The 12921-nt window shown below is 42.1% G+C and overlaps 1 protein-coding gene across 4 annotated transcripts in view; it reads left to right on the top strand.

The window, feature by feature from the left end:
- Positions 1-7682: 7682 nt before the first annotated feature.
- Positions 7683-12921, top strand: part of LOC147899401 (uncharacterized) — a 63969-nt gene continuing 58730 nt past the window's right edge. The window contains exon 1 of one of the 4 annotated variants that reach the window (XM_087378619.1): positions 7683-7734. The gene's annotated coding sequence lies outside the window, so the exon portion shown is untranslated. Of the gene's footprint in view, positions 7735-7799; positions 8127-8737; positions 8811-9444; positions 9577-12921 lie in introns of those variants that run through there. The other 3 variants (XM_087378616.1, XM_087378618.1, XM_087378617.1) reach the window with 3 other exon arrangements.

Genomic DNA, 12921 nt, shown 5'->3' with positions numbered 1-12921 from the left:
AGGATTTGGAATATATTTTTTCTTTCACTCAAACATTTTTTTGATGCATGCTTTTTAAAAAACTATAAAGTTTGAGATATGGGAACCCAATTTACTATATATGTCACCTATTAAAATGAATTTTAAACTAGCGTCAAAATTCACTGTATGAAAAAGTGAACCAGATCTATATTTATGAAGCTTGAAATTGACTCGATCAGTGAATCTAGGAACTTTTTTTTTTGGGCAAAGAAAGGAAACTTTCTACTAATGCTTGAAAAACCCCATACAAAATGTTCAAATTGCAATCTTTTAGCCAAGCACTAGCTTGTTGGGATAGTGCAATTTTTTAGTGCAAAAACCATTCATGGGGTAAGTGAATTCTATGAGTAATATATTGTTTGTGTAACGGCTTGGAATGATAACTTATTTTCGAGAGCTTGATGGTGCCAATTACTGCTTATGGAGCTTCATAGTCAAAAACCTATTGGCTGCCAAATGTTTATGGGGACATGTAAAGGGGGATGAATCCTATCTTGCAAATGTTGCTTCTTATGCACTAGCAACACTTGCTAAAATTCAAGAAAAATTATTGGCTAGATCTACATTTACAATAGTTGTAGCTACTACAACTAAACAAATAATATTCTCATGATGCCCACTTGCCACAATTTCATTCAATCAAGATGTTTGTTATCCCTCACATTAGGTCTTGCTGGACTTCTTTGCATGCTTGGAATGCCAACGTAGTACGCTAAGGACAAATCAAGAGGTTCGTTTCTCAAGAAGGAGGTTGAGAAATTGAATATGCATGAAGGAGATAATGTGTTAAAGCATCTAAGTAAGATCTAGCACCTTAGAGAGTAGCTTCTCAATATTGATGAGATCATTTGTGTTGTTTGAGCAATAGGTTGTATGCATCCTATTGCATGAAAGGTTGGATGAAATACAACTTATTGCTCAAATAAGTTAAGTTGTTGCATGATACATTGGGAGCAATATAACCTATTTTTCAAATCAAGGAAAGGCCTTCATTTAAGCAATAAGTGGTATTGCATGCAACCTATTGCCCATGCACAAGTTGGCTCTAGGTTGTGTTCCATGCAACCTATTACCCAAGCAACATATTGTGTTGCATGCAACCTATTGCTCAAGCAATACCTTGGATGGAAACGCAATGAGTTGCTTGAATTTTAAAAAGATATGGATTTCAAAAGGATGTCGAGTCGCTCTCCAGCCATAGGTTGGTGGAAAAGCCAAATTTTGTGCAACACAACCTCTTCTTCCCATCCTATAAATGAAAATCTTCCCCTTATTCATCTAATTGTGTGTCCATGTCTCAATAGAATCAACATCCTTCTTAATATCTGCTCTTAAATTATGAGTCTAGGATATTACTGTGGCGATGTGTCAAGGTATTACCTCCATAGCACACCTATAGTCATGTGTGTGTGTTAGAGGCATTGGTGGGTGGTATATTAATGCCACCTAGATGATTGCTAGATTCTAGGGGCTGGTAGATTAGATCATGGAGCTTGGTGGCCTTTACATTGAGGTCACATATGATGTCACTATGGGTATAGAGGTTGCATACGTATGGTCCTCATTCCTTTTGATCTATGCACTTGTTCTTGATGCTTTGAGTGCCTTCATCATTCTTATGTTTCTCTTCTTCAAGAATTACATGGAACACTTTAAGATATATAATAGCTTTCCATCTTTATTGCATATGTACATGGAAAAAATGGTTTCACATGACTACACCTTCACATAGAAATCACAAGAGCAAAGAGAGAGAGAGAGAGAGAGAGAGAGAGAGAGAGAGAGAGAGGATTGATCTCAATATCATGTTCGAAGTTGTGCATAGCACTAACACAAAAGAGTGCTAAAAAGGAAAGGGTTGGAAACCCTAACCCTAACCCTTAAAGTATATTCTTTATTTTCAACTAAATATAGGGTACAGTTAGTCATTTATGATGTGCTCTCTAGCTGTGCCTCCTCTCCTCGTCTCCACTCTTCCCTCTCCTCTCTCCATATTTGTTCATGGTACCAGAGCTCATGGTTTTGCCTTCCATTGAGGCACCATTCTGAGACTGAGGGATCGATTGAGTGAGCATCCCTTTAATTATGTTGATAAAAAAGAATTTCCATCCATTCATAAATCTAGTGTGCTCTCTCTCCACTATTCCCCTCTCCTCTCTCCATATGTGTGTGTGTGTGGTAGACAAGACAACAAACCCTTTTGCATATTTAAAAGACAAAGGCATCAGGGAAGAGAAAAAAATAGAACATTATAGAGTAAAGGAAGTGCTTGAGTGAGCAGGTAAAAACACATACGAGAATGTATAAAAAAGTATGTAAGAGTTCAATTGACAAGGAATGCCAAAAATGTTTTAGCAAAAAAATAATAATTTACAAACTAAATTAAAGCCAGTGAAGTCTTGACAAGCATCTCTTTTATTGAAGAGAATCTGCATACCTGCCACCATTTAACAAGAAAACATGATAAGAACCAGGTTAACTTAAGTTGGGAAGACAAGTGTCATAAACACTCTTCCCTTGTTATTGGGGTCATAATAAATTAGAAACTTAGCCATAAACTTAACTAGCACTATGTATAAAAGTTTCTAAGTGTCAAGGAATGGGTATATGCGAGTGTGGATTTGGTAGAGTGAATAAAGTAAAAGGTTAGGTTGTGTATTTAGGTAGGAGGTTAGGAGAGGAATTGTATAGGAAATATATTTACAAACAAAACAAAGGGTGTATGACAAAATTACTTGGGGAACTAGTAAAGGAAAGAATAAATGGAGACATATAAAGGGAAGAGTGAGGGAAAAATTAAGAGGGGTCTTTATTTATGGTAGTTAGAAAGAAAGGGCGGGGGAAGAGATTGGAAGGAAATAGTTAGAAGAGTAAAGAAATAGTAGGTGGGGGGGTTTATTATTTGGGAAAGTAAGGGAAATTGATAGTTTAGGAAGAAATAGGTAGAGCTATTTAATCAAGAAACTAGAGTAGAAAATAAGGGTGAGGAGGGAGCGAAAATTATAAGCTCCCTATTTTTTACTTAGGGCTAGAGGGGGGAATTTAGAAGTAGGTGGATAAATTAAGAATATAAGGAAATAAGAGGGGATAATTGAAGTAAAAATTAGGGGGAGAGGGGGGTCGAGAAATTAGAGTGAAAATTTTATAAGGAAGGCTAGAAGATAGAGTAGAGAGGGGGGTTTAGGAAGATTGAGAAAAAGGGAAGGGAGAGGCAAAAAAAAGAAAGGAGGGAGAGGAGGGGGGTTGTTTAAAGGAGAGGTAGATGAAAAAAAAAAAGGGAGGGGGAGGCGGGGGGGGGGGATTAAAGAAAGGTAGATAAATAAGTAAACAAAATTAAAAGAGGAAAAAGGAAAAAGGGGGGGGGGAGGGGGTAGGTGTGTAAGAAATAACAAATAACAAGAAATTTAAGAACGCGAGTGTCCATTGGGAGCATGCAGCGAAGGCGCAAACATTGGAGGAAGGCACGGGAATAGACAATCATGCCAGGAGTTATGCTACTCTTGTGTCTGGGGGAGTTTGAAGGGGCCATAGTGAGGGAACGAGGCAATTCGATGGCGACGTAGCAATTGAGGGTTTGGAGGATGGAGCAACAAAGATCAAGCGGGAGTGCAGTGGAGCGATCAAGGCCATTGGAGCACTGATGGAGAAGTAGCAGTGCAGTCGGCTGGGAGTGTGGAAGATATTGTAGGCTCTGGAGCCAGACAGTTTGCATAGGTGGTAGGGAGAGGGTAGTTTACATGGCGGGTGGAAAATGTGAATTGCAGCAATGCGATGGGAAAGGAGGTGGGGAGCCGGGTCTTTTAAATAGGGGGTTTGGTCAGTTGGGGGAGTCAAGATAAAGTAGATTTGGGAAGGCATGACGTTAGGGTGGCTCAGCACATGCAGATGCGTGCCGACGAGAAAAGTAGGACGGCCATAAAATGGTGGGGGGGCGGGTAAAAAAAACCGAGGAAGGGGGTCTTTTTCTTTAAGGTAGTATAAATAGAGTAGCCGATTGCTAATACTTAATCAATTGCATAAGGAAATAATAGTACTTAGTAAGGAATTTAGAAAAATAAGGAAAGGTTTAGGAAAATGTAAATTTAGAAATCTTGGAAAACATAAGAGCGAAAAGATTAAATATGGAAAATTAAAATAGGAAAGAATAAGGAAAAAATAAAAAATTGAACATTAATATAAAGGAGAAAAAAGGAATTGGACATTAATATAAAGGAGAAAAGGAATCAGGGAAAAACTATAAATTGAAAAATAAAATTTGAACATTACTATAAAGGAGAAAGGAATAAGGGAAACATACATTTTTGTAAAAGAAAAGTAAGGGGGGTTTTAAAGGGTAGCTAAAAAGAATAATAAAATGAAGAAGGAAATAGTGGAAATTAAAGGAAGAAGAGAAAAAAGGAGGGAAGGGGAAATTAGAGGAGAATTAAAGAAAAATAGGGGGTGGTGTTGTAGGTGGGAAGACAAGGGAGCCAGGGTTTAAAAAATGGGAGGAAGGGGTAGGAAGTGTGTGTGTGTTTAAGATTTAGATAAGAACCCCTCAAGAAGGTCCAAGAGTATATGAACAACATTTCTATATCAAATGATATATGAAGAAGGTATAACTAAAGACAAAAATATGGTTGAATCGTAAAAAGAGAATATTTATAGGATTATAAAGAAAATTTCATGACAAAACCTTTGTACTGTACTTCAACCAGCCACGCTGATACCTACCACCATCCAACCAGCTTAAGTTAGGAGTCTAGCTTAAACCAAAAGGGAAGATAGGTGTCATAGCATAGCTGGACTTGCTATCGATGTCCAAAGAAAAGTAAAAGATTAATCCATGGAAAAAATAAAAAGGATTTGGAAAATTACATAATCCATGCACACACAAATATCTGGATTGAAAATTTATTCTATCCTTTCACACATAAAATATCCCTACACATGCACAAAAACCTTTTATAAATAGCTTTGTAAAGAAAAGGAAGCCATTGAAAAAGTAAAGGCCTATAATTGTAATTTTCACAAAAGAGTGTTAGGGCTTTTCCTTTTCAATAAAAAAATCTTTTTTAAAAAAAGTTTCTTATATTGCCTAAATTATATTGAAATTTTTTATTAATAAGGCTTTTGCAAAAACCCTAATGTATATAGCATCTATAAGGCCCAAAAAAGGAATAAGTGGACCAAGGTGAAAAGGTCCTAAGGCACAAAAGGAATATATGCATATAGCATCTGTAAGGCACAAAAAAGAAATAAGTGGACCAAGGTGAAAAGGTCCTAAGGTCCAATCAGTAGGGCTCAAGGTCTAAAAACATCTTATTAGAAGGTCATAAGGTCCACATTAAAGGTCTCATGATCCTGAGGTCCTTAGGTCCATTTTATGATGTTCATGTGGTAAAATAATGACCAAAGGCTTTCACATGGAAGGCACGAGCCTCCACGTGTGGCTTCAAACTTCTCCACTAGCTCAAGGTCATAGGGCCAAGTGGATGTGTGCTACGAATGTCTAGTGACCAGTCTGTACCTCCATTTCTCATGTAGCAACGTCACTCTTGCTTTTAGGTACCCAATTAAAAGGTATGAAAGTGTAGGCGTGTGCTCAAGTCTTTAAATAGTTCTAAGTCATTGTTTATGGCATTGTAGCTTGTATCAACTAGGTGTCTAGGCCACCCATGACTATTCAGCTGTTCCATTGCACGACTGCGTGGCTGGTAACTAAGCATCGTGCAGCTGAGCAGCAGCTCTGAGCTTACTAGTTTAGTCTACCTCCTTCTTTAATGCCTCGAAGATTGTAAGGGAATAGGATTCACACAAGTCGCGACCCACTACTCCATTCCCCCATGCAATTAAGCATGCGCCTTAGACTCCATGCCATGGCTCCTCCTCTACGTACGTAATACGAGAACTTCAGCTGTTGCAAAAATCTGCGACTCAAGATCACGAGCATTCTCGCCATGTGTCCAAAGTTTATGCATTGGGAGGAAGGCTATGAGGATGCGGCAGAGTGGCAATTCCATGAAAGTGTCTGCATCTTGTCTTGAGCAAGCATTACTTGGATTTGTCAATGCTTTTGGCCCCATTTTTTTAATGATTAATTGAATGTCATGTACAATAATATTTTTGGAACTGGCTATAAAGGGCATCATTCTTTGACCACATCAATCAACAAGCTTTACAACTTGTTAAGTGCAATGTAAAAAGATGGTGTATAAGGAACATCAATTCTAGACCATGAATGTCAAGAAATGATGTGTGTGTGTGTGTGTAAGTGTGTGTGAGAGAGAGAGAGAGAGAGAGAGAGAGAGAGAGAGAGAGAGAGCATGAGAATGTATTGCATGGCAATGTTAACATGGCTTGTAGCTAGTTGATAGTGGAAGGGAGTACTGTTCAAGCAAAAGTGTTGCAAGAGCAAAATAGGGTAGTTGTATAGGGGCGTATTTCTTAGTTTCCTCTCTTTCTCTCACACTTTCAGGGTATTGTTGTTTGCATGACAACTTGGATGAAATATAACTTGTTGCTCAAATAAGCCAAGTTGCTACATGATAGGTTGGGAGCAATATAACCTATTGTTCAAATCAAGGAAAGGCCTTGATTTGAGCAATAGGTTGCAATATGAGGCTATATTCATTGGATATCCAGCTCATCGCTCTGGCTATAAATTATGGAACCAGCCATAGACTTCTCGAGTTTTCTTAAGCATGGACGTTGTTTTTCATGAAGATGTATTTCCAGGCATTGATGGTTCTACAAACTCCATTGATTTCCTTAAATAAGGTTTTCCTGTTCTCATTGTACCTTCCACAGATGAGCTTGGAGATGCTCACCTTGTGGACACATCCGACCACTCAGAGACTGACATGGTTGGTGAAGAGCTTCCTCATTCCATCTCAGATCATCACGATGTTCCTTCTAATGATCCAACTCTTCCCAAGTCTTCTAAGGAGTCTTCTCATCCACATGCTGCATTCGACGATCTATCCTTTAATGATATATACAGAGAGTTCGATGAGCCTAATTTGCCAGAATCTACAACAATTGTTCCGCGCACCTTGCCTCCACGATCACGTAAACCGTCACTTAAGGTCCTTGAAAATGTAAGTGCTTATTATGTTGCTGATTGTCTGTGGGTACAAGCCCAAGCCTACTCTCTCGTCAATAATGGCATGGATCCCACCAATTATGATGAGGCTCTCTCTAGTGTTCAGTCTTCGTAATGAAGAAGAACTTCGATCCCTGCAACACAATTTTACATGGTCACTTACACTAGGATGACATGCTATTTCGTGTAAATGGGTATTTAAGCGCATGGATCATGCTGATGGCTCAATCGCCAAATACAAGGCTCAACTTGTGGCAAAAGGGTATTTGCAAGTTGCAGGCTTGGATTATTTTGAAACTGTTTCCCCTGTCATTAAACCTACTAGCATCAGAGTTATCCTTGAATATGCTACTTATGCAGATCTTGACATACATTGATGTAAAGGCTGCATTTCTCCACAGGGACATTCAGGAGGAAATTTATATGAGGTAACCCCCTAGGTAGATCGGTTCAGGTCATCGACATCGAGTCTATCTGCTGCGTAAGTCTACATATGGCCTCAAACAAGCCTAGGCAAACCCCGGTCTCTACATGGATGACATTCAATTCTTCCACCCGTCAATTCGTCAAGGGAGGATTGAGTGCCACCTTTGATATGGTCGATTTGGGAGAATTGGGTTACTGCCTTGGTATGGAGGTACAACGTGATCGCTCTAAGGGTTCGCTTCACCAATCCTGTTGCGATTCCGAGCCCTTCATCTCCTCTATTCCCATTCTGATTCTTCTCCTCTTGAAACTGCTATCTTCGTTTATCGTAGTTTGATCAGTAGTCTCTTGTACACCATGGTTTGCTGCACGCCTGATCTTGCTTTCACTGTCCTCCTCTTCTCTTAGTTCAGTTCTCGCCCTACTTCATCCATTTAAACGTCTTCTTCGCTATCTTCAGAGAACCATGCATTTTGGGCTATTGTTCACACGTTCCACCTCCGATTTCCAGCTCAATGCTTGTTTAGATGCCAATTGGGGAACATATATTCAAACTGGCCGATCAATAAGTGGTGGTTGTTTCCTCCTTCAAAAGGTTGTTTCTCTCTCGTCCACTGAGGCCGAGTACATTTTCGCTTCTACAGCATCACAGGAGATTGTATGGTTGCCTCGTCTTCTCCTTGAGCTCACGTGCTTATCTCCCTCCACTTCCATTCGTCTCTGGTGTGATAACCAAAGCACCATTGCTCTCACTAAAAACCCTATTCTTCACTCTCGGACAAAGCACTTCGCCCTATACTACCGCTTCATCAGGGAGCTTGTCAAGCAGGGAACTATTCATGTTTCTTACCTCCCTACCTCCGAGATGATTGCTGATATCTTGAGTCACGCCCACGCTTCCAAGCACTACGTGGCTTGCTAGGCGTACACTCTCCTTTTTACAAGGTGTTACATAAATGAATCATCTTTGAAGCGAGTCGTGTTTGAGGGGGGGATGATGAGTCATCCACGACTCACTCACCTAATCAAGGATCATATGTAGGTGCACATGCACACCCATCCGATATGTAAGGGCACATGCACACGGATTTGATATTCAATGTATAGCATTAGGAGGAAAGTGATAATAGAGAGAGTTCTCGCATGATCGAGGTCTATAAGATCATGCCCTTGAATTGATCAATGTACTGCAATACACTTTAGTCTATTGTGGTGGTGTTCTTTGCCATTCGTTTGTTGCATTGCTCTTTCTTCAACATAGCGTGGCCACCTTCTAAAGGTAAGGTGAATTGCAGATGGCCTCTCCCCAAAAGGTGTGTGGGAGTTGGGTCATTTTCGTTCGGCTACTCGGGTGTATCAGGAATGGTCTAAAATCCCATGGTCGGAACAATTCTTGTCGAAGAGCTTCGAGCAGAATTTACCACCTCTGTCTGTTCGGGAAACTCGAAGCTTGTGGCCTATCAAAATTAATTCTTTGGCTTTCTCTAACTTCCGCCTGTTTTTGTCGTTTTCTAAACCTCGGCCACGACGTGATACTGCTGAAAATGCACGAATGTCTGACTTTTGTGTCGAAGCTTATATGAACTATAGTCGTCCACAAAATAGAAGGCACCTCCTAGAGAACGAGTCTATACCCAAAAAAGTGACCTTGTGATGTTTCTCTATACTGCACAGTTCGTTGCTTTAGCTTTGGGAGTCGTCTACGATCGTGGCATCGCTCATCTTGACTAGAGACTGATAGTTGAGGTGCTGTAGGCACCGTTGTAGGCACCGTTGCTAGAGGGTGCTTTGGGCTCTTTGGGCTTGGCTGGTGGTGGCCGAGGCCCTTATGCCAGAGGGTGCCTTGGGACTTGACTGGTGGTGCCACGGTAGCTTGAAGGACTGGTTGGCCGATGCTAAACGGTAAAGTTTGTTCTCTTGCGAGCATTCGAACGTTTGGACAAGAGTCGGTGGTAGGGAGCGCACAATACAGCAATCACGAAGGAATTCGATGTTGCATTGTTGGGCAGTAACAGAGAGGAGGTTCTTTTGAAGACGGGAACAAGGTATATTTCTTTAATGCATTTCGAGAGATTGAGGAAGGTGCACAAGAACGGGGCAGAACCCACAGCTTCAAGTTAACTGTTGTCACCAATGTATACTGGGATGGGATGCTCAAATTCTTGGTACTCCAAAAACCAAGATTTATGAAAGTCACGTGCCTGGCCCCTGTATCAAGGAACCGTGTGGAGCGACCATGTGGTATGCTTGATGAATGAAGATGGTGGTGTATAACAATTGGAGGGGTGGGTCAGTTGTGATAGAGTTGGCCTGTGTGTAGGAGGTTTCGTTTGCCAGTTTCCTTGACTTTGAATGTAGTTGTTTGATGGCGGCTTGTGTGGTGGCTTTCGATTTGAGTGCAATGGAGGTGGAGTTGGAATTAATGGTTTGCAGATTGAGAATTTTGGACAAATTTTTTGTTTTTCTCGAAGGACCGTTTGTTCTTGGGATTGACAAACAAGAAAGGTTCCTTTGTGTGTTTAAGCATGGAATCCTCTTAGGGAATTTTGCTAAGCAAGGTTGGCAATGTGAGTCGAGCAAAGCTGGTCTGGCTGTTGACGAACGCCCTCAATCACAAGACAAGAGCATCGTCATTTGTTGAAGGGAAGAAAACTGTTCATTTGTTGAAGGGAAGAAAACTGTCTCATCAACAGAAGCTGCCATTTATCAAGGGATCACCTTGTATGAAGCTTGTGTGAAGAGGTGGTGTCTAAGGTCTAGAATTTGGGGATTAATTGTCTAGGCCTACATTTTTGTGAAGGGATTGGGAGAGTGGTAAAATTCATGTGCTGATGTTTCTGGAGAAAAAGGAAAGCAGAGCATGTGGGACAAGTAGGCTACATGATTGAATTCTGCATGCTTCTGGATTGGCGAGTACGTGGGGTGGCAGCTGCTGGAGAGTCCTGAAAAGGATGAGTGGAGAAGAGGTGCGTGAAGAGAAGAGTTGAGCTGACGAACTGACAGAGAGAGTTGAGAGTAAGAGCGCTACTTGCTGGTCGACGTATGGATTGCGTATGGTTGTTCCACGTCTATGAACGGGATCATGCACGGGCTATGTTCAGATCACGTACAAACTGCCTACGACTTGTACACGGATCATGAGCAGAGAGTATTGTTGCTGTGTACGGATGTACAGCCAGAGTGGGCTGCATGTTGCAGACACACACACAGTGATTGTTACGCAGATAAAGAGATACTAAAGGAATTGGATGTGCTCCTTCATATTGAAGACGTGTTGAGCTGAGCGGTGTTCGTGAATGATTGTGTTGCTGGAACGTGTCTACTAGCTCGATGTTGACACGCTGGTGCCCTATTAATTTTTTGATCATCGGAAAATAATCTAGAGCTGATCTGAAATTGTCATGGTCTTGGGAAATTCTGAATCGTGGGGATTTCTGTGTGCTTGTGTGCTTTGTTCCAGTCAGTTGTTGTAGGAGCTTGTCTTGAGTCTGTGACATGGAGAGCATGAAGGAGGAGATACATGAGATGTCTGAGCTCATGAAGAATCCAAGTTTGAATCTAATGAATGGTAGGGGACGAGATAGACCACCAAATGGTTATGGCAGAGGTGAAATGCCTTCTACAAGTGATTCAGCCCCATGGCAGGCAGGTAGAGGTCGTGGTTCATTTGCACCCTACATCCAGTGCTTCAATTGTGAAGAGTGGGGACATTACAGCTCACAATGTGATAAGCCTCCTCGTGCTGGTGGAGGTATGCACCAGCGGCCAGCAGGTTTAAATAATAGGGTGGATGATCACAATGTAGAAGTGAAAGATGTAACTCAACCTAGTACTTTTGGGTCTGTGTTGCTCGTGCAGAGGAGAAAGGAAAAGGGAAGGAGGTTACTTTTGGTTTGCTTGAGTTAGAAGAGGAGAAAGATGTCATGCCTTTGGGGAAGAGGGACAGCGAGGAGGAAGCTGGTTCAAATGCTAAGAAAGGGAAACAAGCTGAAGAAGCAATTACCTACCAGAGGAAGAAGAGTAGAAGGCCCAGAAGAAAATTTTAAACCTTGGATTATCCCATCGGGAGAGAGCAGATAGAGTATGACTTGGTGGAGGACCTATTAAAGAGAAAGCCAGATATCACTTTTGCTTAAATGTTTGGTATGTGTCCAAGGCTTAAAAAGGAATGGAGGTGGGCTGTAAATCCAGCAAAGAAGAATGTTTATAAAGGAATTGTAAAGCTGATGTCTGTCTTAGAGTTGCTTGATTTATCGCCTACCGTAGAAGCTGTTGGAAAGGTGACCTCCCCATCTGTAAGCCCCCATATGAGGAGAGCATGAGGGGGGTGAACCTAGGGTTTGAGAGACTGACATGAGCAGCAGCATGGCTGCCATGTGGGCAAGAATCAAAGAGAGAGAGGTAGGCGCTTGTACCGTGAGCCACGTGGCAGCGGGAGTGGGCAGGAAAGCGACATGGAGCAAGCCCTGTATGTGGCGCAGCATGGAGAGGGCAGCCAGTGACCAAGAGTCAACTGTTTGGAGGCTGGTAGGGCTGGTCACAGCCAGCCTACCAGGCCTGGAACATGGCTGGACTATGGGGGCTGGACCCTCAAGGTTTAGAGGGCATATGCCCTGGTTTTATAGCCCCACAAGGCAGTGGGGAGGCAGGGTACAAGTTGGCCAGCATAGGGGTTGTGCCCCTGCCTTGAAGTGTGGGCCAAATGCCCTGGAAAAGTGAGCCCCAAGGGGGCATTTATAGCAAACCAGGGCAGGGCTGTTTGGGTCGGCCATAGGCAGCCTGCCTGGTCGGTTTTTGCAGCCCCTTGAAGGGCCTATAAAAGGAGGGCCTCCAGGCCCTGATTCATCATCCGGCAAGTCAGCAAACATAGGAGTAGCAGAAGCTTGATCTTTGGGCCTACATCTAGGAGGCAAAGCAGGGCCAGAGTTGCTGTTGACTGAGCTCACTTGGGGCTGAAGCCTAGGCTGTCTACTAGGGCAGCAAGGTGCTGAGATCTTTGGACGGAAAGTCTACTTACGCTCGAGGTGGAGCATGCGGGCTCAAGTCTAGAGATAGCCGGCAGATAGGAGGAGGACCTTGTGGTAAGTTCAGAGGACCACACCATTGGTGGGACTCTGGATGTATCTCTTTTGTATTGTGTCCATAGCTTTGGACGGAAATATATTATTTTGGTGTCTTCCATATCTGATTGGTTCATTGTCTATTGATGAGTCTGCACATCTATCCTATGCACGTAAGTTTAAGAAGTTCGTGATTCCACACCCCACATCACACCGTGTGAGCTCCTGGGCTATTCTATCAGTCTTCCATTGTGCGTACCCTCTGTTGGTTGATTTCTAATATAAGCTTGGCATAAGGGAAAGGGGTTTGGAGAAGCTTATATAGATGGG

The sequence above is a fragment of the Dipteris shenzhenensis genome, chromosome 8, assembly GCF_047967505.1.
Source record: "Dipteris shenzhenensis isolate YYH24624 ecotype China chromosome 8, Dip_SZ_1.0, whole genome shotgun sequence".
NCBI lineage: Eukaryota > Viridiplantae > Streptophyta > Polypodiopsida > Gleicheniales > Dipteridaceae > Dipteris > Dipteris shenzhenensis.
The sequence above is the reverse complement of the archived record's forward strand: the minus strand, read 5'-3'. Positions and strand labels throughout refer to the sequence as shown.